The sequence below is a fragment of the Dermacentor silvarum genome, chromosome 7, assembly GCF_013339745.2.
Source record: "Dermacentor silvarum isolate Dsil-2018 chromosome 7, BIME_Dsil_1.4, whole genome shotgun sequence".
NCBI lineage: Eukaryota > Metazoa > Arthropoda > Arachnida > Ixodida > Ixodidae > Dermacentor > Dermacentor silvarum.
Window position 1 is genome coordinate 46239752 of NC_051160.1, and position 27306 is coordinate 46267057.

The 27306-nt window shown below is 49.0% G+C and overlaps 1 long non-coding RNA gene across 2 annotated transcripts in view; it reads left to right on the forward strand.

Annotated features, from left to right (window-relative positions):
* Window positions 1-2977: 2977 nt before the first annotated feature.
* The window catches only part of LOC119458006 (uncharacterized), a 75104-nt gene continuing 50775 nt past the window's right edge, over window positions 2978-27306 (forward strand). The window contains exon 1 of one of the 2 annotated variants that reach the window (XR_007467819.1): window positions 2978-3226. This is a non-coding gene — a long non-coding RNA (uncharacterized LOC119458006). Of the gene's footprint in view, window positions 3227-3283; window positions 3965-27306 lie in introns of those variants that run through there. The other variant, XR_005193406.2, reaches the window with a different exon arrangement.

A 27306-nucleotide genomic window follows, 5' to 3' on the forward strand; every position in this document is an offset into this window, starting at 1 on the left:
ATACTTTCATCTCTCCAGTTAACACATGATATTATACAATACACAACAGCGCTTGAAGATTCGATTGGTAAGCTTGCACCAAGCCAAAGCGTTCGACCGCTTATATAGAACACCAGTACTTATTTGAGGTGTTACGATTCTATAACTTCCCAGAAGAGTTTGTATAGATATCCTGCGGATGCTGTATTCGGGAACAACAGCTGAGATACTATATACTTAACAACACTTTGACTCCTAGGTTTGATGTGACAAGGGGAATGCGGCAGGGCTGTCCTTTGTCACCTCACCTATATATTGTTTGTGCTTGCGATTCTGTGCCGGTTGCTAAGGCGTTTTAGCGAGAGCTCGCTTTTAAGGGGTCTTCCTATGCCGGCAACGGGGTGCATAAAAGTGTCAGCGTATGCGGATGACACTACTTTGTTCTTACGTGACGGGGACAGTCTTGTAGAGGTATTTCGTGTTTATAATCACTTTGCGTCATTGTCAGGGGGTAAAATAAATATGAGGAAATGCGAAGCCTTAAATTTAGGACGCTCTACAATCACATTACCTGGAGGCCATTAAACAGACCGAGCATATGCAAATACTAGGCATACAGGTTTGTACAAGTGGTGTTTCACCTGACACGTGGCGAGACATTATCAGCTCCATTAAAGCACAGTCGGAAGCAGTGACTGCGTCGCCACTGCCGCTAGCAGAAAGTGCTTTCTTTATTAAGAATCTATCGTGCAGCAAACTGTGATTTGCTGTAAGGGTGGCTCTCCCGCCGTCACCAACAGTACGCGTAGTAAACACGCTTATTTTCTCATGGTTCTGGCTAAACAAGTCGCAATACGTAGCACAGCAACTTTTTGCGTCTGCCGAAAGCCAACGGAGGATGGAGCTTGCCGTGTATAGTTACATTTGGTAGGCTGCTGTGCACTAAATGTACATGTGCCCTACTTGATGATGGCGAGTACCCAAGTAGGCCACTTCTCCTTTATTGGCTGGGCCATTACCGTCGAACGCTTATGCCGCAAAGTACAGGCAACTGGCTTCCCACAGCGGTAACGCCAGCACCGCAGTATATATGCGGCGGCTTCGCGCTTTACAAAGCCAACTTATGCAACTAAGAAATACAAAGAGGCGTACGACACCAGTTTCAAGGCTTTGTGAAATGTTGTGTGAGACGGCTGCTGCCTCTAGGGACAGCTACTACACAAACATGGACAGCCGTTTTTTCACCTGATTTGCTTTCTAACGTGAAGGATTTTCATTGGCAATATCAGTGGGGAATTCTACCTACAAGAGACAGGCTTGAACGCTGGGAATACGGTAGCGAATGATAAATGCATACATTGCGCACAAGCAGAGACCAACACACATGTAGTAAAGGAGTGCGTCGTAGCACGCGCCTTCTGGAAGCTGGTTGCAAGAATGTTTGGAATATCCATCGTGAGGCACCACGGCAGCGAGATCGGTTTGCGAGTCTCGTCTACCTACTACATGCAGCGTTAGCTACGTTTTGTGGTGCTTCCGCAACATTGCAGAACAATGCATTGCAGCCAAATAGAGCAACGTACCCCAGAGTGCGCAAACTACGGGTGTTAATATGGAGTCATCTTGAAGAACAGCTGTTCAACCTCGGTGAGGCCGAGTTTCTTCGCCGCTGGTCTACGCGGTATACCTAACCGTCTCTCGAGGCGAAAGTCTTTCTAGAGCCAGAATGATGCCCAAATTCTATTTGCCTGAGTAGAGACTCTGTACTTGTGTGTGCCTCGGATGGCATTCATGAATTCGAGGCTGACATCTATGCTTTTGCATGTACACTGTCGTATAGTGGTTTTTGTCGTGTGGCAAAAGCCAGTGTCAAGCAGACACCATGTACTATTTTGTGTGCTCATCTGTTTCGTTTATGTCAAGTACGATGCGTTGCATGTGCGATACGTTATATTATACTCTACGTTCATACCGCAGTTGTAGGCGTGCCTACGGGTGAATCAATTTTATAGTCAGCAACGATGCCCGGATGCTCTCGGTTGAGGGCCCGGATAACGGTCTGGATAACGGTAGCCGCATTTCGATGGGGGCAAAATGCAAAACGCACCCATGTACCCTGCATTGGGTGTACGTTTAAGAAACCGAGGTGGTCGAAATTAATCCGGAGTCACCTGCTGCAGGCGTGCCTCATAATCAGACCGTTGGTTTTGGTACGTAAAACCCCCAGAACATAAAGAAAGAAATAATTGAAACAAACTACCGTTTACAGCTGAGTTGGCGCGTTACAACCGCAACAAAACACGTGCGCACTGCGACATCCTCCCCCTTTAACCGCTTTATTTTGATTGCCCCCCGCCGCGCAACAAGTGCGCTGTCAACGGAAACGGATTTGGCGAACGCTCCCGACGTGGATCCAAACACAGAAAAGAGTTTGAAAAGCGGAGAAGCGTTAGTTCGCCCGAACCACGAACAAAAAGCCGTGACCTCTTCGCCCTGTCCCGGTTCTCTCGCCCTCTCTGTACACCGGCATAGATATCTCGCTAACGCGGTCCCTAATTGAACGCGCGCGCGCCGCCGACGCTTAATTAGTCAAATGAAAGCTAGCGGCTCCTGCCAGCCGTGTCGTCTCAACAGCGATCTCCCCCGTTGTCGCCTACCTTCTGCTATTTTTCCTCTCCTTCTAGTCGAAATATGCGCCCGCCTGTTCTGCTGCACAAGATCGCGCGTCGCCTCTGTCAAGTGCCGTTTGACAGCGCTAGATTTTTCGGAGCACCCGACGACTGCCGAGCTCGCCCACAACTTAGTTCATTCGCGACACCTCTCCCCTTCCTCATACGTCATCGCTTCTACAGGCTAGTTCCGACCTAGGGTTTTATCATCTCCAAAAGCTAGCGTGCGGTGTGACGCCTGGATGTTGCTCCGCGTTGTCAGCGTTGTCGCTGCTGCTGCAGGGAGAGAGAAAGAGCGAGAAATCGCGAGAAGCGAAGCGTGGTCCTCGTTCCTTGCTACGCCCTCTCCGATTGGTCGGCGCCGCGGCCTCTCCGCGTCGCGCGCCGCGATTGGCTGCCAGCGCCGCTGCCTTCCTCGTCTGCGAGAGAAACCGGCGACCGCGGCGACGCCTTGGCGGTAGTCTCAGGGGTGGGGGGTTGCGAAGTCGCGTCGCTGCGTCACTGTTTTATTTTGTCTGTGTCGCCCGTCTTTGCCCTGGATTTTCGCTGCCTTCGACGACGTCGTCGCCAACATCAACGTAAGTTGCATACGACTCTCTACTTCGGCAGCGTTTTCGGCCGCAGGCGTTGCGGGCCGCCGCTGCGACCGTGTCGCTCGTTTTCACGAGGTCGGCTCGGTTGCTTCGGCGCGCGCGCGGAAGAAACGGGCGCAGCCGGCCTGTGCGAGCGAAGCGAGGGGGTGGAAATACAGGTAGCGCCATCTGTCGGCGCAGCCGTCAAGCGTGTCTTCTCGGCTCGAGAGAGCTGCTGCGAAGGCGAGGGTGCTAAGCCTAACGCCACGCTTCTCCCTCCCTCCCTCCGTGACCCTCGCTCGCGCTGCTTACAGCCTCGCGTACTACTACGCTGCTAACGCCGCTGCGTTTCGCGAGGCCCCCCCTCTCTAGCGGCTTGCTGTGGCTGGCTGCGGACTTCAGCGCCTGGAAGTAGCCCGGAAAACGACTGCGGCGTCGTCGTCGACGACAGAACAACAAAACAAAAAGCTGCGGCGTCTGCAAACAAGAGTGCCAGCGGTGGTGGTTGGTGGTCGCGGAATATCGGTTCCATCCGGAGGAGGCTCGCATTTCGACGGTGCCTGTGTTGTTCAAAGTGGGGTGGTGGTGCTGGTAGTAGTGGTGGTGCTTGCTGGTGTAGTACGAGGCCGCGAGCTTTCTAAAGGCCGGTCTTCTTCTTCCACGGTGGATGCTGTTGTTTGCTGCGTCGACGACTGCGCTGCGGTCAAGAAGCCTATCCGGCGCTTGTTGTCTCCGCTGCGTGCCGTGAGTGCGTCCTTTTTCTGCTTTCCTCGAGCGAGGCGGGGTTGGGGAAAAAGTCGCGTAGCCGAACGAGGCGAGCTGACCGTCGGCATCGCGCTATGCCTAGCAGCGACGACGAGTCGAGGGGACGCCCGTGAACGGCGAGGCTCGCTTCCCTCGCTCGCTGCTCGGTCGGTCGGTGGCTCTCGCTTCTTCTAGGCCACGCCGCGAGCGTCGAGAACGCGTTTCGGGCGGCGTACGACTACCGTCGTCGTCTTCTCCGCTAGCGCCCGGGAGAGGCGCAGTCGCCTACTTCTAGAAGGCTCGTTTTAGGTTGCTTCGTCGACGTGCCGTGGTTTTTTCGCTGCCTGTCCTTCCTGATCGGCTTTGGTTGAGATTCTCGTTGATTCTATCTTCTGGGCTCGTAGTTGTGTTTGACTGGCGGTGGCTTTGCCGAAGCGAGAGCCTCGTCACATTACTGGGTCGACCTCTTCTTTTTTTCTGACGCGCAGCCTCTTGTTTTTGTGTGTGTGTGTGTGTGTGTGTGTGTGTGTGTGTGTGTGTGTGTGTGTATCGCGGCGTGCCGCCAGTTGCCGTGGACCGCTTTTCGAAGCGGGCGCACATTGTAGCAGTATGAACTGAATGCGCTACTCTGTCCTGTTTGTAAGCGACGTAAGCTCGAGACAAATAACGGGGCGGTGCTGCTGCTTTGTAGTGCGAAGCTGACGCGAGACAAGCGCCTGGTTGCTTGTTCCTTACATGTAGAAGTATAGGATCGCTTATTACCCCTGCGTTGAAGCGGTGCCAACTAGTTATTTTGCTGGACTGATACGCACTGTACTGTTTATACACCGCAGACAGTCGCTAACAAGGCTTACACTGTACCGAGGCTAGATGTATACTTTTTACACTGCGCGCATTCGCTACCAAAAATAGTGCGTCATATTTGAGAGAAGGGTACAGGCGCGCGTCATGTAATTAGATGTACAAAAAAAAAAAAAAAGTCGTACCTTTACGTTGCGAAATGTGGCGCATTTGTTACGTGGAAGGCGACGGCGATCCGAAACTATTAAGCACCGACCAACAGGAGAGATATGTTGCTGCGGTCAGCGGCCGCAGGCCATCACGCGACCAATAACATACTAGGGCGCACAAATAATGCGTGATTTGACGTAAAATTGCGTCCGCAAGTTGTAGTTTCCTTATACGAGGTAGTTGCTCTTTAGAAGGGAAGGTGTCGCAGATCAAGAACACCGCGAAACGCGCGAAGTGATACGTGGTTCCATGAGCTTCCGGAGCGTTTCCTGCTACTTGTGGCCGATTGAAACGTCACCGGCGCCGGAGCATCGACTACTTAAGATACACGGCACTGAGAGAACAAAGCCGTTTAAAGGTGATCCGGGCATTTGGCAGTGCCGACATTTCCGGGCGTCGCTGTGTTTTATCTCAGATAATACTTGCTTGGCAATGCGCGCAGCAATTCGAACGTGTGGATTTGGAAAGGGTAGCCGAAACTTCGCCGAGATTCGTAGCGCAGTCGCCCAAGACGCGCGTGCAAAGGGCAGCAGGGTTGCGTGACGTCATCGCCCGCGTTTCCTCGCGGAGTCAGAACGCCGTCCGCGGAACGACGCAACCCTGTTGCTCGAGTTTGTCTGTTTGTGGTGTGACGTCACGAGGCGGAAAGGCGTGAGCGCGCTAGCGGCTTTGGGACGCGTACAAGAATGAAAGAAGCAACGGGTATGTTGTCCGTGTCATTTGTATTTTTGGGGTGTAATTAGTGTAGGATGAAGCCGCACCCAACTAGCCCAAATGTCAGTTCCGTTAATTGGCTTTTTTGTCTATGGTATTGTGAGTATAGTATACTGAGCTCCGTCACTTTGCCAACGAAAGAAGGGCTAGAGACACTCTTAAAAGAAGCCAACGCTGTTTGGGCTACTTTGCTCCGTAAGAGTAATTATCACCCACTAATAATCGCTCTAACAGTAATTGCCGCTTGCCACAGTTAAAGAACAGACGAATCTGTTGACACTTTCTACCTGTTCGCCGCTTTGACGTAACGCTTACCAAGTACCAACTTTCAAAACACGGCTACGGCTATTAATCTTGATTTCCTGGAATATTCACGCCTGTAGAGATTTTCAGTTTTTGTTTTTTCGTCTGCACGGAGCTCGAAGAATGTGACGTCAGTTATCACGTTTCCGTGACGTCACGCTCTGCAGCTTGCCCGTTATCTGCCGTCCGCGGCTTCGGAGTGCCGTGGTACGTAGCAACGGCCCCTGCCAATGTTAGCTGCTGTTATCTTCGGCGGCCAGTAAAATTGCAGATCAGAAAAAGGGCGCGAAAAGCATGGGATGGTGAAACTTTCACAAGTGTGTCGTCATCGTTCTCTCTAAATACTTGCTGGCAACTATTTGAGGACACTATAGCGCAGAACTGAGTTAGTTTTCATATAGGGTCGAGAAGTCGGGCTGACACAAACTACGTTTACATATACGCGATCGGGTGAATCAGAAGTCGAGTTGAACTAGCAACACGAGTCAGCCGGGGTTGACACAGAAGTCGCCTCCATGCTTCCTCGGTCCCGAACCGCCATCGTCTACACGAACCCTATTACGATCGAATTTCGGCCGGACAAGCCGACTCGACTCGACTTCATCAGAAGGACCGTCCGTTGGGCTATAGTTGGTCTAACATGGTTACTTTCAGATGCAGCGCAAGTAAGTACACACGTCTGCCGTGTCTTCTTCGTGTGTATGTGTACTCATTTGCGCTACATTTGAAAGCAACGACTTCATCGTGATCGTGTTGACGTGGCGACGCATCGACCCGACGCGCCACGATTCGAATCAAGATTCGTAGCTCGTGCTCACGAAATATGCGTGCAAAGAAGGTGCGCACATGGGGACAACACTTTGGCGACCCGTGTGCCCGAGCTCCGCGTGTCGTGTGCCATATTAGGGCCTCAGCCGACCCACTGGGCCTTTCCCCTTGACGACGGCTGGATTGGATCCCGACGAGCCGACCCGATCCGACTCTATATAGCGATTCAATGTGACAGTAGCGTGTCGCATTTTACAGCGGATGTGCTGCGTGCGTAGACCGAGCGCGTAGATCAAAAAACGCCGTAGCCTCGATACAAAAAGTAAGGAGCGTATCGCCGGTGTGCTGCGTTTAATAGCCAATAGGTGTGTCTCTCCGGCTGGTGACGTCACGCACTGTATAGGCACGTTGTCTCAGTTGCGTTCCGGCCGTGTAATGGGTATAGGCCGCGTATTGTGCGGACCGAGGAAGAACGACATGCCTACGAAGAACGACGGCGTGAGCGGGAGTGGGCGCGGAGGCGGCGGGAGGCTGCTAACGTCTTCGCGCGCATTCCCGCTCAGGCATCGTTATACAGAACCCATGGCCGCCAACCATAGCGACCACAAAGCTACAGTCACCGTAGTGATAAAGACGGTAGAAAATGACATTTCGTGCGGTATGTGTCTTTATAGCTTATCGCCGTATATACAGCTCCGCTGGTCATCCACCTTCGCAGAGTGTAATGGCACTGGTTGCTTTTAGTGCGTCACAGTAATTGCTGTGCGATAGCGCAAATGTGTCGCGATCCCCGTCGCCTGAAACAAGCCAGCGCGTGGCGCATGTTTCCGGCGTTTTGCATTCCATCGTTGAGCGGACTACTACAAAGTGGTTCGTTTGAGAAGGGAAATGTTGGCGCTATCTTCTGCAGCCCTTGAGGGAGCACGGCTCAGCGCCATTGAGCGGAGGGGAGCACGCGGCGAGAGCCGTCTCTCTCTCTCTCCCCCTCAATGCGGTACGCCGTGAGAGGAGAGACTACTTACCCCAACACCATCGATAAGGAGTCCCATTAGCTACGCCTAAGGGACCTTAAGGCGAAAGCCTTAGTCATGCTCATGACTATTACTTCGACCATCAACCTTTCCCTTCACTTAGTATACCACATCCGAGCCCATTCCATAGTTATTTAGTGTTAATCGTTTTTCGCTGAGTCACTGTCATTTTTGCTGAGTCACGCTCATGACTGACTTCTACCATTATCCCTTGGTGTTTCGTTCACTAAGCACCCACGTCCGAACGCATTCCAGTGGTTTTTGAGTGTTGATCTTTTTTCGTGACGTAAAGTGACGTATAGTGTGACTTTTTTCGTGACGTTGAGCTTTTTCCGTGACGCCCGTGACGTAGAGCTTTCGCTTTACGTCACGGACGCAGCTTCCCACTGTGCTGGTACGCCAACATTACGATCACGCCACTGCGGATTTGTTCTTGCTGTGCTCAAGGCTTGGAACGGAGATGTTCTGTACTTCGAAATAGCCTGTGACGAACACCTATTATCGCTAGTCACTCGCTTACTCTGTGAACCGTCACGAAACGTTCAGCTTCCAACATTCGCGTTTGATGTCGGTGTAGCCGCCGTCACCCATACTTCGGCGCATTGATTCGAGTGTGCGCCCAAATTCTTATTCTTGATGCGTGGACGATAAGGCGTGCGAAGGTTAGTGTGTGAGTGGGAGGCGGATAACGTGCGAGAAGCTTTACTATGCCAGAAGCCCTTTGTCACTGTGTAACGAGCAGTGCTCACTCTTGCCGACGATCCGTGACTGAAGTTCTTTCTTAGGAGGGTAGCGATACAACGCTGGCGGATGAATGATTTTGCTTTATCCCCGAAGAAAGCCGTGCACCGCGAAGGGCGGCCGTCAACAGGGGCAGTCCATATGTATAGCAGCGGTCCGTGGACTTGGCCATACAGATTCGCATGTCAGTCACTATATTTGCAGCCAACTGCCGCACACGTCCTCCCTCTTCCGTTCGAGGTTTTGCAGCGTGACTGGAAGACAGTGCGTAACACAGTGCGTAAGCAAAAACCCACTGGCATTTCCGACAGCTGATCGCACAGTAGCAAAGCAGAAACGGTGATATGGTTTCGTATTCGCGCGCTTTCGCTGAGGCAACGTGCGGAGCGTCGCCGAAAGCGCCATGTCGTTCCTCGTGAGCAAACTGCTCCGCGAAAAGGGTCTACGCAACTGTTGATATTCTGTACAGAGTTCTGCAGCATAGCTATTGGGTGCCTGCCCACTGCAGCACGAAGGCCCCTCGCATACGATCTCCCTGTGTTGCGCTAGCTGATTGCAACTTGCGCCTGCGAATTTCCTAACTTCATCACCCCACCTAGTTTTCCTGCCGTCCTCGACTGCGCTTCCCTTCTCTTGGCACCCATTCTGTACCTCTAATGGTCCACCGGTTACCCATCATACCCATTACGTGGCCTGCCCAGCTAAATTGAGCGCCCAACGCCATGGTATACGCTCACAGAATCGTCGCAGCTCGCTTCCTACAGCGTGCCAGACTGCCTGTAGCGGCGGCGGTTCGATGCCAGCCATTTCGTTTCTCGCGGCGTTCGCTGAAGGCTCATTCACGCTGGGCCGACGCGACACCGATTTTGGTCTGCCGACTGTTGGCGACAGCGTTTTGCCGTTCCTTTAAACGGTTGGCCAGAGCGTCTTCCGTTCTGTAAACTGCCGTAGCCAACAGTCGGCAGACCAAAAATCGGTGTCGCGTCGGCCGTGTGAATCAGCCTTAAGGGGTAGCCCGCGCAATGATACGCGAAAGGCGGATTTTGCGAATGATCTATTCCGTCAATGCGAAGTCTGCTATCACAGTCCGCATGGTCGGCAAGATGCTGCAAACGGCATACGATTGCATTCGCACATTACCCAGGAAAGAAAGAAAAAAAAAAATGAACCGTCCTTTGGAGCTTGTCTTGTCGCTCAACAATAATAATCAATCTTGCCTGCACTTCGTTTACTGAACACTGTAGCTTGTACGTGCGCAGTTTAAAGTTAACCATATGTATCAAGTAATTGGGAACAGTTGAGAAGTACTGAATGCATATTCGGGATGCTGATGGTAAAATACAAAAAGGTTTCGGTTTCATATGCGCAGAAAATATAGTTGTTTTTTTATGTCGGTGTATCATAGCTGGGGCACCCTGTATTATACGCCGATGTGTTTGAGAACGTGGGCATCGTGTTTCCGGTGGCGACGTGCATACGCGTGCATGTACCGCGTGCTTCGTAGTACGAAAATAGCTCTTCGGTGTCTCGTGCGAATTTGCGACGAAGCAAAGCGCAGGTTCGCGTAACACGTCACATCTGCGAGAGAAGCTTGCGAGTTCGCCTCAGCGTCCTGACCTTTGTGAATTAAGCGAGAAGGTCGAGATGGCAGATGCAAAGTGACTTCGTTGCGCCGCTTATGCGATCGATGGGTGCGCGCCACTCGTATACCAGATCTTGAGCGCGGATCGACTGCGCATGCGCTTACAAATTAAAAACGCCCGCATTTACGTTATACCTTAGAGAGAGGGGCAACGAAGGGTGTGTAGACCCCCTTTTCGTAATTCGCCAGTGCGCTTCACTGCACTGCAGGTTTTCCCTACAGCAGGCACCGTTGTTGATGATGATGATGATTACTTTAACATTGAGTCCAAACAAACCTTGGTATATAGATAAGCCACGAACCGGTCGGTGTAATAATAATAAGTATAGAACGAAAGCTTGAAAGAAACGGATCATAAATCAAATAAAAATAAATTGTGTAACACAGTATTGAATCTAACATAAACGGGGAGAGAAAAAAAATGGCGGCAGAACCCATATCTCACCATGACGGCCGTCTACGGTAACGCGATTAGCGTTCGATTAAAGTTTTTCACCTAACCGATCAGTGTATACCGACGCGCAGTATTGCTGAAGTCGCGATTGTTTAAAATCTTTAGTGGTGCATTAATTCCGAGACTTCCGTTGTCCCGCGGCTACCTTAATTGTCACCGGTTTCCGCAAACTTTGGCATGTGGCACTCGCTTGGCAAGGTCGCCCATGACGTCATGACGACCACTCTACGATGACAACGCGGTGGACAATGATGGAATGATGGATATGACCTCGTTGGGTCATATCCTTCAAATGAACACGGATGTGCTACAGCTGCGCATGCTGCCAGGGCTTTGTCTCGCGCATGGATCCCCACCACGGGAGCCGCGTCTATACCTTCTTGTTCTGTGTCATAATACAAGCAAAACACTGTTGCTAAAAAAAAAAAAAAGTGATTACGCCGCCATTAGTCGGGCAAACTGCCCTCGCTGGGAAAGCTAGCTCGTTAGGAAAAGGCCCTGTTGACCTGACAGCAGAACCGATAAGACAGAGCGCTGACTATACGAACTCACCTATCGTTAGTCGGGGCAAGATAGTCGCGTCTTTTTTGTGTTCATCTATATATCGTAGTTCCGATGCGATTAGTTTACAGTAAGGTGGTCCACGAGTGTACAGCGGCTAAGTAAAGCCGGGCGACCACGCAGGTATAGGCACCGGGCGGCCGTCGTAAGGCGCCAGCGGCGCGCCGGCGATATGCTGGCGAACAGCGCCGCGAACGGCAGCTGTCAGAGCACTGGCATGTGAAGCAGACGACGGGATGACGGCGCTTGGTGCTTCCAGTGATTTGGCACTCCGGTTTTTAGGGGCTGACGCACCGGAAAACGCATTTTCGTGTGTCTGCTTTTGAGAAAGGTAGTCCCTTGTACGAAGCAGATCACATTCGTGGCATCAGGTAGTATATAAAGCAGAAAACAAGCGCAAATTGCGATGCAAATGCACCATGCACGCGAACGGAGCTCACAGCGGCAAGCCATGCCGTGGAACTCCAGCAGTTATATTCCAGATGTTATTTTGCTGTGCGAGTTAACATTGTCGCGTATTTAATCATGTAAATAGGCGAAGAACACAAAAATTATGGCCAGAAAAAAAAGGAGACATACGTCTTCCTTATTCTGTTTCTTGAGCGGCTTCGCCGATCGCACATGTGTCAGTAAGTTCTCGTTCGCTCTCCGTTGTAGTTCATCTTCGCAATGCTTCGCCATTCTTAATTAATCATAAACTAGTTAAATCTTCAGTACGGCCGATTTTATATAACTTAGCGCGACGGCAGCCGTCGGGGGCAGCGAGTGTGAACACGCCTCTGCGTTGGCGTTGGCAGTCGATGCACAGCACAGTCATGTGCCGGACGCAACCAGAGTTGGGAATTGCTACGAAGGAAAATGTACATTAAAAGGAAGACTGATACACTGATAAGATGGCAAAATGACGACAAATCTGAGTGTTCGCCTTCCGTTCCCACACTCCGGAGCCGTTACACTGCGGAGGCGAAGACATGCAAGTGTGACACGAAGCTCTTGCGTATGAACGGCTCTTTTATTAACGTTAGAACAACTAGACTATAGCAAATCAGCGTCGGAAATGTACAGTGCCCAGCGATTGAAGCGCTGGCAGCGCGCGGATGCCGCCGTTTTTTTTTTTTTTTTTTTTTTCGCGCCACAGGTGCGCGTCGTGGGACCAAATGCAGTCATAATGCGTTAGGAAGGTTCTCGCTTTCACTCTACACCACCATGCATCAGTTTGGTGCTTTGCATCAGTCAGTGCAAAAAGCGCTGGCGACCATGCGATTCGAGTATCGCGTTTCAATTGCTGAGCACTGAACAGTGCTGCCTATATACAGACCGCACATATACAGACTTTCCGCCTGAAAACGGATGTCGCGATGAGCAACGATTGAATTGAATGGCCTAACCAACTTCAGTCATGTTTCAGTAACTGTTGGTGCACCCAAAAACGCAAGATGTTTGATCAGACTTGGTTTCACGGCAGCGCCAGCTGCGCGCGGCCCGGCCGCCACATGCCATTACTTTCGCGGCGCCGCCGCATGAAGGCGCCACCAGTCCAAATTCATCCCGCGCCCGGTCCCTATAGCGCGGATAGACCGTGATGTCGCGACCAACTTGGCTCCTGCAAAACGTGACGCGTGCCTTTCCCTCAAAACTTTGGTTCGTTATCCGCGCGACTATGTCACTCCGCGGCAAGCACATACAGTAACTCTCATATAGTGCTGGTGGGTGCGATAATCACGTGGTATTCTTTTTTTTTTTGTATTTCGCTGTCTTAATTTCTTTGTCAAGGTGTGGGACCGCGGGCTAGTTGGCATTCCGTATTGATACGACCAGCGCAAAAACAGACACGAAACGCACACGAAAAGAGAGGCGACTAGGACCAAGCGCCGACTTCCAACTGGCGTTTGATAAATCTTTGTCATCTGGTAATATCTGTCGTCTGGATTATAATAATCTTTGTCAGCTGTTCAAGTCAAGGGCTGCTTAGATTTAGGTGCACGTTAAAGAACCCCAGGTGGTCCAAATTTCCGGAGTCCCCCACTACGGCGTGCCTCATAATCAGAACTGGTTTTGGCACGTAAAACCCCATAATTTAATTTTTTTTTTTTGTTCAAGTCAAGCACGGTAAATGTATCCATACCGTAGACATTCTTGTTAGATGTTACTCATAACTGTCTGCAACTTCCGAATTGACGTATTGTCAGTTAGGACGGTAAGTAACGTGTCGGATAGTTATTCGTAATAACCTGTGTGCGTGCGTGCGTGCGTGCGTGCGTGCGTGCGTGCGTGTGTGTGTGTGTGTGTGTGTGTGTGTGTGTGTGTGTGTGTGTGTGTGTGTGTGTGTGTGTGTGTGTGTGTGTGTGTGTGTGTGTGTGTGTGTGTGTGTGTCATCAAAAAAACAATAATATGCCGGTGGCTTCTCAACTCGTCTGCGAACGTAACGTACTTAGTTCCGTCCGTTCAAAATTGACCCCCCCCCCCCCCCTTTATTTTTAAATTTTTTATGAAGATTGATCCGTCTTAGCAGGTAGACCCTGTATATATTCGGCGGCGTAATAATCCGGTCATTCACTACCCGAGTCGGTAAAACAAAGCGCCCGAACGTCTCGGTGCGTCTTTCCTGCATGTATGCATTGCCTCACGGGGACGCGCTGGCTGTCGTGACAAACTGCTCGACCCGCACGCGCTATTGTTCTAGGCGAGACTCGTTCACCGCTCCTTCCTGTGTAGCTGCTGCGACACTGTTGCCCCCCTGTGCACATTGTTCTGCGTTCATATCGGCGCGACTTCGCCCCTGTAGTCAGTTGTACGCCGTCGCGTCGCCTCGCCTCTCGGCGCCCTTATGCGCGCAGTGTGTGTGACAAGAAGTGGCAACACCTATAGAGATTGCGGGCATGCGCGCGAGAATATGACGTCATCGCCCGCCGGCTGAGATTGCCCTGTTTTTTTTTTTTTTCCCTCACTATTTACAGTGTTTGATAAGTTGTTGTTGTGGCACCGAATTTGTATGTTTGATAACCTATTGTTGTAGCACCCACATTGTATTTGTGATGCCTTAAATCCCACTCGGTAACGGCCTTATGGCCCCAACTGTACCGTAAATAATAAAAAAGAAAAATGTGTCCACCTGCATGCTGCAGTTCTGCGTACATTACGGAAGAGGTAGCAGCTATTTCTTCTTTTTTTTTATATATAGACAGCTCAAGGCCTGTGCACTCTGCTTGATTGACGTCACGCTACTATAGGCCCGAAATTTGCAGTGCCAAGCCCGGCGTGACGAAAGCGGTGGCGTCATAATCATCGCGGCTTTTATACTCAGTAGCATCTCCATTGGATTCTATTGCAGTCGGGCCAAGTCGCACGATATCAATTCTGACGTTGACCAGCCGCGCAACAGTGACCTAGCTGACGTCATGTCACGTACGCGCAGGTGCGTGAGACTTGCCCAGGAAGTGTTTGGAAATGGTCAACCAGCGGTCAGAAGTGTCTGAACCTCAGAAGCGTAGGCACGGAACGGAGAAAGGAGTCGACAAATTAGCTGGGTACCAAGCAAGGGTCAGGCCCCATCGGAAATTTAGGTTATGAACTCGGATGCAGTAAAGCTGCAACTCGATGCAGCGCGATCGAGGGAGCGTTTTACCGCGAGAACTCTTTCTTTCTTTTTTTTTTTCTTTTTTTCAAATTGGTTCGCTCTTGGAGGACACAGAAGAAATTGAAATGTCGAGTCGCCATGCTGGCCAGGAGGCGAGCTTCGCTGCAAACATAGACACACGCTATCTTTCGGCCTCCACTAGCGTCCCGCAAGCGACCGTACCCGGGAGACCGCGTCATCTTTGTCGTGTGCCCCGCCTCCTTTTCCCCCCACTTTCTCTTCTCTCTGCGCGGCGCACTTCCAGTGACGGTATTGCGTATTCTGCATTGGATGACTTATCGAAGTCGCGTGCCACGTTCGGTTGACGTTGCAAGTAGTGAGTATTGCGTATAGGAGCAGTCAATTGTGCGGGCGGCCTTGATTCTGCGAATGGAAGCAGGGCTCCCTGTAGAGAGGAACGGCTCGCGGTCTATTGTTTGAAAATTTCAGCTGTTTTCGCGCCTTGCAGCGGTTCCATACATTGCAGACGCGATCGTGATCGCGTGATCAAGCGAGCTGCGTGATCTACGCAGCTCGCTTGTCTTGTTCGCAATGCCGAAACTTCGTGAAAGGCCGTTTGAAGGTACAAGTAGACAGCCCGGAATAACCGTACAGAATGTGAGAGAAACAGAGGTTCTAAATTGGATACAAAGGTCGGGGGAAAAAAAAAAGTCACTGAGCTTTACAAGTACGACAAAGAAGAAATCGTGAAAGAAAATATTGTACGACGCAAATGTATCGTTTGCTTTCCGAGGTCCGAGCTGGCCGCTTGACGAGAACATATCATTGTTTAATATATTCCTGTTCATGCAACAAGAAAAACCGCCGTATAGGGCTGGCAAGAGGCTTTTTTCACAACCACGGTCAAGGCTTGCCCACCGGTGAGAAGCAACAAACATTTGCAGTGATCATACGTTTAGTCTTGCAGACAATTTGCAGCTCGTTGAGACCTCCGTCTACCGCAGAAAAAAAAAATAATGATGAGACGACTACTCAGCACATTTCAAAGTTATGCAAATGCATTTCCATCCAACCAGAACCGGGGAGAATGTGCACATAAAAAAAAAAAGTAAAAGCGTTATGCTTGCTCTACGTGGTACCGCCTCTTTGAATCTTGCGCAATACTAACTTATTTTTCGAGGAAAACAATAAAGAAAGCGAAGCATTGTTGCATTTGAACCTGCTGCTTGCGTCATCCGGATTGTTGTAATATACATAACCGAGCTTGGGCAGAAGACAGTCAGAAAAGACACCATGGGCCCGCCGCGGTGATGCAACGATTCTATTCTCATTCTTATCCTTATCGCGCTTCACGATTGGTCCGAGCGGCGCCCCGTCTATATCACCATGGGTGTCGGAACGCGGTGGAGTATGAAGGAACAAATTCTAGCGACAGGGGTCGTGGCGTCTTACCGACCTTGATTTCATGTAGACTGCGTTAAAAAAAGAATGAAAACAGATTGGGAGCATTTTCTTTTCCTTCTCTTTTTTCTTTTTTTTTCTTTTTTCTGTGTTTTCCAATCTTTTCCGTGCACGGTAAGGGAAACTGAACGCGCAGTGCTGCGGGCGGCCAGCAACAACGCTTTTCTCGTACACACCCAATCCATACCACACACCTGAGCTTTGGGAGAGAAAGAGTCCTAGCCAGCTCCAGCCTCGCGAGTCAGCGCCAGCTGGCAGCGAAGGGCCGTGGACGCGGCGAAAGCCTATGGTTTCCTGGAAAGGGGGAGACCACCCCGAAGACAACGTTTAAAGAATCGCCTCCATAAAGATGTTTATTCTCGCTCTCCCGTGTAGCGTATACTGAAGCTCTATAGCTGCGCGCGCAGCTATCACATCTGTTTCCCCTCACGACTGGAGCCGATCGTGGCGATGATGCAGGCGGAACTTATTTTTCTCTTCAGTGTGCCCCTTCGATGATGTTTCCCTTCAGAGAACGTCACTTTGGAAGCGCGGAAACTTTCGATCAACGTCGCTGGCGTCGCGTACGCGCCTGTAATACATGTCGAACCGCGGATACTATATCGAATCGGAAGTGGATCACAAAGAAGTTCGATACATGCACAGTAATTCGTTATATGTGGGTTTCGGTATATCCGGGTTCGTGTGTACATTAATGAATGGCTCCTTATGACGTGGTGTGCGCTCCCGTTGTACCGCGGCACTGCGGGGAAGTTCGCTCAAACCACCGAATTGACGCTCATGAGCAACACTCGCTCCTTTTTAATTCCGGGTCCACTTCGTGCGCTCGTGTTTATTCGAGCCTCTTCGTGTTCGCTATTCCCCAGCAACCGCGGATGCAGTTCTCGCGCTGTCGTCTCTCTCTCTCTCTCTCTGAGCGGCGTGCCGATGCGGTCTATGTGGCGTGCGAGATCGCGACTGCGCACATTCGCGCCCCTGTGATCTCGCAGGCTAAGCGTGCTGCTAAAGGGACACTAAAAAGAGAGCAATTTTAATTATGTATACTTAAGTTACCCTTCTACGATAGCAAAGAAAGCCACTCTCACCGTGACAAGAGTCCTGTTAACCGCCCCCCTGATAAAAAAGGACGCAGTAACGAAAGACGGGTTCGCGACGCCGCCTTGAAGTTGCCGCATCACGGGGTCATGACGTGACGGACTTTGACAGCGTCTGCTTGTGACTAGTTAACTCGTTATCGACCAACATAGACTACATGCTATCATGAAAAAAAAAAATTTAGAGGGTAGCAAGTTTCTATAACCGCAACTCGGCCACAACGGCGCAAGTATACGAGAAGATACAGCGAATGATGTCACATATATGGACGTGCGATTTTGGCGTTTTGGCGGAAAACATAAACAAACAGAACTGTGATCTTCATTTTGTTTTAATAATCAAGCTATTGCCGCGAGATTAACGAAAGTAGTGTTTCCTTCAACAATAATTTGTCTAAACTGATTTAGCGCTTTTTTTTCCCCTTGCAGTGTCCCTTAAAGAGCGCTGCCATGACAATATCAATTTGTATTTTCTTTTTAAATACTGACATTCGTCAGAGCGCCCGGAATAATTTACTGCAATACCTGTTTCTACTAGTATTTAGTATACTACAGTTTTCCGAAATGAAGTTCTTCACTACTGCTATTGATGCTATCGCTGCGTCTGCCACGCGCAAATGCAGCCAGAAAAAAATACGCGCATTATTATTATTATTATTATTATTATTATTATTATTATTATTATTATTATTATTATTATTATTATTATTATTATCGTCGTCGTCGTAAAGGTAATCGCGCAACAACGGTTTCTACACAAGCAGTTTGCAAGAAATACGTAAGGCAGAAGCCGTGCAAGGCTGTCTTTCAACCCAAAGAAAACTCACGTCCGTGCAACACGTGACCGCTGACACAAAAAGGAGTTTTTTTTTTTTTTTTTTTTAATCCTCACGTTACGAGTTCAAATTTGGGCCGCGCTCATTCTTTCCCAAACCCTTGCGCTCCGAGGTATAGTTTTCGGCGCCAGGATATGCGCCGCAGCCGTTGACCTACAGCTGGGATGGCATGCTCTGCCCACGGCGGTTCGTGCGTGTACTGGTTCTGAGCTTATACCTATTATGGCACGGTTCCAGCCCTGGCATGGAGCCAGGAACGCATTCCGGCCCGGGACTAAGTATACGACGAACCGACGAAGGAGAACCCTCTGAAGGCCTTTTGCAGAGGCTCCTTCGGCAATCTCTGGGGTCGCGAGTTTTTTTTTTTTTTTTTTTTTTTTTTTGGCTGGTCCAAGTTAAAGTTGCCGCGTGATTCCAGGCATGGGCTTAATTGGAAACCGTTAATGGGACACACACTAAAGAAGAAAAAAAAAAACACTTTAGTCCAGCTTTTCAGACTGATAAGGTATCCTTTCAAAATTGTTTTCTTCGATTTCGCCACAAGGCTTCGATTACTGCGCGCTGTGTACGCAATTTACTGTAGCTTCCGGGAGATGTGGAGGTAACGGGAGATGTGTCATGGTAATTCATATACGGTGCTACAAAAGCAAACAAATTCTTGGGGGGAAATTCGTTCCGATCGACACGGCAAGATGCACTCGAGCAAAAGTTTTCGCAAATGGAGGACAAAGTGAACGCCCTTGAATATAACTTGTTATCGGTGCTTCCGTTAAAAGATAAAGTGAAGCAATTAGCTGCGCAAACCGACAAACTTGCCGTCACGTATTCGAAGTTGCGTAAATTGGAAGACGATGTGGAAAATAGATCTCGAAGAAATTACCTTACCTTTCTCGGCGTCCGAGATGCAGCCAATGAAACGTGGCAATATTCGCAGAGTAAGGTGCTTGCCTTTTGTGGGGAAAAAATTAGTCTTCATTCCTGCTGATGCGGTGGCTTCAGTATAACATTAAAAATTGGCAAGGAAGCTATTATTGACTAAATTAATCCGTAGCAACTAAACAAGCTATCTCAGTTCCTAGACAACCAGCCGGCAGGGACGACATCGTGTGTATTGTAAATTGCCGCAGCTTAAAAAAAATATTGAATTCGCTACGCTCTTACGAACGACAAAACCACATATATTACTTTGAACTGAATCCTGGTCGGACCACGCAGTAAATGACAATGAAGTTTTGCCAACTGGCTACACTGTGTACAGGTGGGGCGTGAATGCGGATAGCGGAGGTGATTTTTTTCTCATTCATAATACAATATCTCGCTTCCTCGTTGACGTTGAAGCTGACTCAGCTGAAGTTGTTTGGTGCAAAGTATTCTTGAACAATGGTTCGTCAGTGGCATTCGGTTCTTTGTACAGGCGACCCATTTCGAGAAGCTCCCAGCACCCTCTTTAATTTAAGCAGCATGCAGCTAACCTTACAGGCAACGCAAATAGTGTTGTCAGGTGATTTTAATCTGCCAGATGTGACGTGGCAGCGTTTTACTGCAGTGCTGGGCAGTTAATGGCTCCTGTACACGGCCTGCCGAAGAATAATAAATGCTCATTCATTGCTTGAGTTTGTGGTAAAATGTGGGTTACGGCAAACAATGCAAGTGTGCTTGATTTATTCTTTTGCAGTGAACTTCCATGATATGTCTCCCGTTGCCTCAATATTTGGAGAAATGTATTCACGTTCCATTTACTTTCTTCAAAGAACGTCGTTTTATGCATTGAAGCACAAAATTATCTGGAACGCCAATGCATTGCTCCGCAAAGTTCGGGAATTCACATATCGAAACCGGTGTCATCCTGAGAATTCGTTGCAAGTGGATCCGCCTTGCGAAATGCATGGCCAGAATTTGTAAATTGCAATATGGACCATAATTAGTTAATTTTTGTTAATTAATCGAGTGTGCATTTCGCTTTTTTTTTTTTTTCAAGTAATGTCCCTCTTCGAGCAGACCAGCTCATGAACAAGAATCGTGGTATCTACCTCAAAACTATACGCCGTTTCATGTGCTGTGGAGGCTTTTTGAAGTGTCTGCGTTCGCTCTCCTAAATAGTTAGGCGTTTTTTGACCGAGATTTCTGCAAATATTTTCTTATATTAGCTCTGTTATGAATAAAAAAAAAAAAGAACTTGCCATTACAAACAAACCATGCACTTATGCGGCTGCACACCGATTTGCTTTTCGTTGTTTTGTTTTTTTTTTTAATTCGCAGCCTCACATTGCATGCTCGGCCGTACTTCTTGCGTATAACTTCCACAGCGTTCCCCCTGATGTCTGAAACGGTCTATATGCATCGCGCAATGCACTTTGAAGTCGAGAGAACCTGCCCAGCGCGCGATCGGGTCGCTGTCAAATTATTGACCCTTTTCGCGGCGATCCCGTGGGCGCTGCCATGTTTGATCACGTGGTGACGCGTCCATTGCTTGCCTCAACTGCCTCCGTTGCCTCCTTGTTTACAATGGAAGTGTATGACGCCGGTGCGGCTTAGAAAACCTGTTTTCGGAGATATCGTAGACGGTGACTAGGTGGACGACACGAAGCTTTGATCACAGCTTCAGAGAACATGCAAAAGCGCTTTCGGAGCTGATTAAGCTGTGTCCAAACGGCGCAAGCAGCGTATATGGTGCTTGTTCTAAAAGCGGGGCTAAATATGTATTCCAAGCTACACAAGTTTTCCGATTATGAATTCAGTCAGGATTAGTGTGTTTTGCGCTTTGCTCTTTATTCGGCAAACATTTTTAAGCAGTGGCTTGTCAGTTTCTGACTCAGTGAAGTTCCTCGGTGCGGCCACTATCAGATTATTTTCTTCCTAATCGCTCGCGGGTGTGCGCAGTACCGATAGATTTGTTCTTGCTGCGCGCAAGGCTTGAAACGTAGCTGTCTTGTACATTGTAATACCTTGTAGCAAATATATATTACAGCTAGTAACTCGCTTACTCTTGTGGACCGTCACGAAACATTCAGCTTCGACCATTCGTGCGCCTTCGGTGTAGTCCGTCATTTATTGTGCGTATACAGTGCGCATATATTCTAGTGTGCTGCCATTCACATTTCTTGATACGGCGGCGATAGAGTGGGCTAAAGATGTGTATAGAAAGCGTGCGCGAAACTTCCTATGACAGGAAGCGGCGCTACTTTGTATTGTTAAACAATGCCTTTGTCATTGTTTAACGAGTGGTACTCACTCTTGCTGACGTTCTGGGGATGAAGCCCTTTCTTTGAAGGTTAGCGATACAAGGCTGGCGGATGAGCAAATTTCTGTATCCTCGAGGAAAGCCGTACATCACGAAGTGCCGGTAACACGTTCGGACAGTTGCAGCAGCGGTCCGCGAACTTGGCCACGCAGATTCATAGTAACTGGCATTAACATGCCAGTTACCAGTAGCGCACCCAGGATCTCTGCCAGGGGGGGGGGGGGGGGGGGGGGTTGACAGTTTGCCAATACCATCTAAACAGCACTAATTTCGATTTCTTCACGGGAAATTGTCAAAAAATTCGCTTTTTGCGAGTGTACTTACGATTGCGCGTCTTACATCTTAATTGCAGTACTTAAATGCGTAAGGAAAGAAAAGGGGTTAAACAAAAGGGGGGGTTAAGTCGGCCTCAGGGGGGGGGGGGTCCCCCCCCCCCCCCCCCCCCCCCCCGTCGGTGCGCCACTGCCAGTTACTATTTTTGCAGCCAACTATTGCACACGTCTTCAATCCACATGATTCAATCTAGCATGAATGGAGCACAGTGTGTTAGCGAAAACTCAGTTCTGAAAGGACAACGGACGTGACGGCAGCGTGCGGCTACCGCATTTGCACGTCTATAAGCTCCCTGGTTGCAAGGAGGACTGTAAGTGTATGCGGTGCTTTAATTAACGACCCCACTTGCGCGAGCATTATCGAGAGAAAATGTGCACAGGGGGTGGTTGGCGAAGGGAACTCCCAACGAGTGCGCGTCGACTAAAACCTACCGGGAACCGGTTTCGTGCTTCGCGTGCAAAAGCTGTGGAAGTTACGCAAGTAGTTCGGTTATTCAAAAAATGTGTAACTGCGCGCGTGTCGTGGTCAAGTTGCGTCGTCGCGCATGTTCGCGCGAGCGCACTGTAAAATCATTTGCACCCTTAATTAAAAGGGAATAAGGATGTAAATTATCTTACATTGCGTGCGCCTGAGGCGCCGTGACTGGCTGCAAATAATAATAATAATAATAATAATAATAATAATAATAATAATAATAATAATAATAATAATATAAAAAGTTCGAGAAGGAAAACAACGTAAGGGAAAAAAGGTTATCTAAAAACTACGTAATCACAGCCGCATAACGCAGTTTGCTCAATTTTACGCCATAGGACTTTGCTTCAGTTATTATTGAGCCTACATAAATGTCCACGTTCCGCGTCATTGCTGGTTAAAAAAAGAAAAAGGAACGAACTGTGTACTGGCGCGAACGCAGCCACTGCAAGTCTAGCAATCCTCCCCGGCTTCGCACGCTGTGTGCGAATCGCAGGATCGCGGGTTAGGCCCCCACTTTTGTGAGGGAAGAGAGGGGGGATGGCTTCACGGGCTGAGTCGGCTTGCGAATGAAGGCTGGCTGCGGTGCATGATGTTCCGCCCTAAGCTTATTTCCTCGCGCCATGCGTGAAAACGGCTCAGCACCGATGCACTCGAGTGCGCGTTGTTGACTAGCGAACGTGTGGCACCTGCCCACATTGGCCAAGGAATGGTCGGATCATTCCGTGTGTGTGTGTGCGTGCGTGCGTCGGTCTATCTCCGCGTCGTTGAGTCGTTTTCGCGCCTTTTCGCCGAATACGGGACTTCAAGGCGCTCAGCAAGCACACTCCTCAAGTTTTCTGTTTTCCTTCTTCTGTTCTTTTTATTCTACACTTAGTCTGTGTTAGTGTACCCGGTGTTCCAGCGTTCGTATAGATTACGGTTGCTCCTGGACGCGTCCAATGAATGATTGATTATTCTTTAACGCATGCTCTTCGCGGTCGGCTGTGCCTCCGCTGGCCGCAATCGGCCGCCAAAAAACCAGCTCGCCGCGAAAGAATCGAAACAAAACAAAAACTTCTCTCGAGCTCGCTCGCCGGCCGCGCTCTCGAAATCTGCCGTAAAAATCGGGTGCTCTGTGCACTGATACCGGAAACTCGCCTCGTCGCAACCCCAGCGAGAGCAAGACCATCTAGGTGGTGTTACCGAGATGCCCCCCTCCCAAACGCCTCTTTCTCACGAAGCACGCTCTCTTTAGATGGAGTGAACTTGGCGCCCGGAGCACGTATCGGCGGGGGCACAGCAGTCCAAACTGGGTGCATGGTGGTGGTAGTAAGGCAGCCGCGTTGCCCCGCCTCCTCCTCCTCCTCTTCCTCCTTTTAAATATTTGACAAGTTCTCCCCTTCCGAACGCGGCGGAGGAGGAAGGGGAACAATTCGATTGGCGGAGAATCGATTGCGTCCGATCGACAAGCGGCGTGCCGCGATTGTTCTCTGGCGCGCGTAAATGATTATAAATGGGGCGCGCCTCTCCTTCGGAGACTGATTCTGATTCTGTTCGTTTCGACATAGGAACGTTGACACGCGTGGTGTAGGTCACTGGCCTCGCTGTATAACGCGTTACGCGAAGTTTTATTTATTCATTCGCTGTTCTTTTTGCTTCTTTTTTTGTCATTCTGCCTTTGTTTTTTAAATGCCTTTGATGAGAAGCTTTTGTTTGCCTTTGTGTATTTTAATAATAAAGAATTTCAAGTAATAAAATAATAAGAGCAGTCTCGTCACGAGTGCTCCGCGTCATATCTAATTGCTATAGGGATGTGCGAATAGTCATTTTTTTTTCGAGACGGAATCGACTACGAATCGAGCAGTGCCAAAGCTGATCACAACCTATCATCATCATCATCAGCAGCAGCAGCAGCAGCATCAGCAGCAGCAGCAGCCTATATTTATGTCCACTGCAGGACGAAGGCCTCTCCCTGCGATCTCCAATTACCCCTGTCTTGCGCTTGCGTATTCCAACTTGCGCCTGCGAATTTCCTAACCTCATCATCCCACCTGACTTTCTGCCGTCCTCGACTGCGCTTCCCTTCTCTTGGTATCCATTCTGTAACCCTAATGGTCCACCGGTTATCCATCCTACGCATTACATGGCCTGCCCAGCTCCATTTCTTCCGCTTAATGTCAACTAGAATATCGTCTACCCCCGTTTGTTCTCTGATCCACACCGCTCTCTTCCTGTCTCTTAACGTTACTCCTAAGATTTTTCGTTCCATTGCTCTTTGTGCGGTCGTTAACTTGTTCTCGAGCTTCTTTGTTAACCTCCAAGTTTCTATGTCCCTATGTCCCTATGACAACCTATGTCCAGTACTTTTCGAATAATTGTTGAATAAAGAACTATTTTCGCCGTTGATATAAAACGATGTTCGCGTACTATAGCGTTCGCAGTGTTATAGCGAGTGCTTCGTTATTATATTTCACGTTATGAATTGTTTCTCAGTAAAATGGCAAATGGAGCATTAAAAAACGTACACTAAGCAGTTTGTTCGCACAAACAGGATACTTCGGTGATATTGAATGCTCGCGGTTTATAGAAGCAACAGTCTGCGTGCGCCTGAATAACGTCACCTGCTCTAATACGTGAGTTCACGTTTTGCACGCCTACCGGGTATTGTTTTTCAGTTTTTTTTTTTGTTATTATTATTTTTTAGACTTTACAGAGTTTTTAAAAACTGCCTGTGGAAGATAGCACAATTCTAATCATTGAGCTGGATTACTCGAAGAGGCGGACGTATTACTAGCGCGAGAAATCGAAACGCGTAATTTCCACTTTTCAATTAATCTGTATTGTTTGTAGGTCACATTTTATTCGCTCCTCCTATGTACGTCGCTAAGAATGCAGATGATTTTTTTCTTTCAATGGACGGCGGCGTTTCAAGACGCCGTGGCTTCGAAAAAAAAAAAAAAAATGTCTCGATCGTCTTGAGCGCGCGCCGGCGACATTTGCGTTATAAGCGGCGCGCGTCTCGCGGTTTCGTTACACTTTCTCGTTTAATTGAGTCCATTAAGCTTTTCCGCCGCTTCATTCGCTCCTTTTCTTTCTCGTATCGGGCCCATCTGTGCGAGCGCGTTATAGAAGAGGTCCGGTTTCGTAATTGCGATTTGACGCCGCGAGGGGTAATGATCCTCTTTATTTTTTAGTGCATATTACCGCGCGTGCGCTTCGTTTGTGCAAAAGACAAATTGCTACTTCGTTTCCGCGGCGCGCCCGAAGTGCTTGTGGGAGGTATTGTGTAGCATGATGCGAACCGGGGGGCGCTTTTTTCAGCCTTCTTTGAGGATGCACCTCACGGTCGGTTGCGTTCGACCCGTCGGCGCGCGCCTCGGTGTGCATAATCTTTCTCGAGCACCTTTTCTTTCGTATAGCTGCTTAAAAGCGCACTAAATAGAAACACTCAGCCAGTCCAGATTGATAAAGTGTTCTCGTTGATTTCGCGGTAGCGGGCTGATTCCTAGAACATAAACTGAAGGGTCAAAGTTTCACTTTTTTTTTCCCTCGCGCCCAAGCTCCCCGAAGGCCGGTACGTCACGGATTTCGTCACGGATTGCGTCACGGATTGCTATGTATTTCTACTGATTGCGGTCGTTGTGGTTCGTTAGAAAGTTCCCGAAACGTTCCCAAGTTCCCAAGGCTCTTTTAGAATAGTGTAGTCCACTTTTGCTTTCGCGGCATCGATAGGTTATTCGTATACAAGTCTATTTTGTCGTTTTCTTTGTGCCAATATATATGACTTTGTTACGTAGAATATTGCCACCGATCGAAGGTCCTTCTGCTGCTCCTCAATTTGAGTCGCCCGCGCCAGAGCGCTCGAGTGGACGTACAATCTCCACGTGACCTCTCTCTCTCTCTCTCTCTCTCTCTGCCGTGCCCTGTCAATAAGCCAATGCTGACGTCACATGAGCGGTACCGTACAGTCCAAAGTAGGTGGCGCCACTCTGATTCTGCCACTTTATTTTCTCGCTTACGAAAGCTTGGTCCTCGCTACTGACGACGAATTCATTATTACACATGCCTAAATCTTTAAATCTAGCTCGAACTAATATTTTTCTTCAATGTTCTTTATAGTTCTCAGGTTAGCAGGTACGCGATCGGCTAGCAAGCCCGTCTTGATGTTTTTCGTATGTTTTCTTTTTTCCTTGTTCTAGGCTCAAGTAATCGATACGAGACGTTTTCCTCTTCGTAGTGAGGCGAAGAAACGATTACGCTGCATTCTAAGGGGACCAAGGAATTCAACCTTGAAAAAGTTTCGAGAACTTTTCCTTCGCTAAAACGCGCCAAAGTACGAGAAAAATATTTTCAAATTTTGTAGAACTGAACGCTGAGCGATTCGTGGTATGGGGAAAAGGCGAGCGGTGCAAACCGCAGACAAACGTAGAAGTTTTTAGTTTCACTTGTGTCCGTGTGTGCACGCCTCCCTTTCCGTTACCGTACCGTACTTCGCTACCGTGACGTCACGCTGACTTGGTGCCGGTGCAGCGTATAATTTGGGCACGGAAATCGAGACGGGGAAGTGAAGCTTTCATTTTTGTCCACCAATAATCAACTCTTTATAGTGAAATTAAACAACGAACGTGGCGAGTTCTGAAAGAGATAGAGAGAAAGACGGTTTATTGATTGAAAAAAAAAATGCGCATATATTAAAACGCAAGTCGAGGGGTTTTTCCGGCGAGGTGTCTAGATTAGAATAATTGTTTCGTTCCTTAATAGGTATAAACAGCAAGCTGCCGTATATAGCTTTGCGGTGTTCAGTGGTCCCTCTTGCAAGGATCCAGTCGTTTAGTGTAACGACTGAGCTCTGTCGCCCAGCAGGGCAGACTCTTCGCAGTGATGATAGGCCAGGACATGTCCATAGCAGGTGGTTGTGCTGTGGCTGGCTCACCCGTGTCGAAAGTTTCACGAATGGGGCCCAGCGATTTGTGAAAAAAAAATAGCAATATAAAATTATCAAGGTTCTTTTTTTTTTCTGTAGCGTCTCATTTCTGCTAAAGAGAAAAGGTAGCTGAGCTTAACTACATTTCTGCAATTAAACAAAAAAACTTTAGTGTTGACCCTGTCTTCTAGTAAA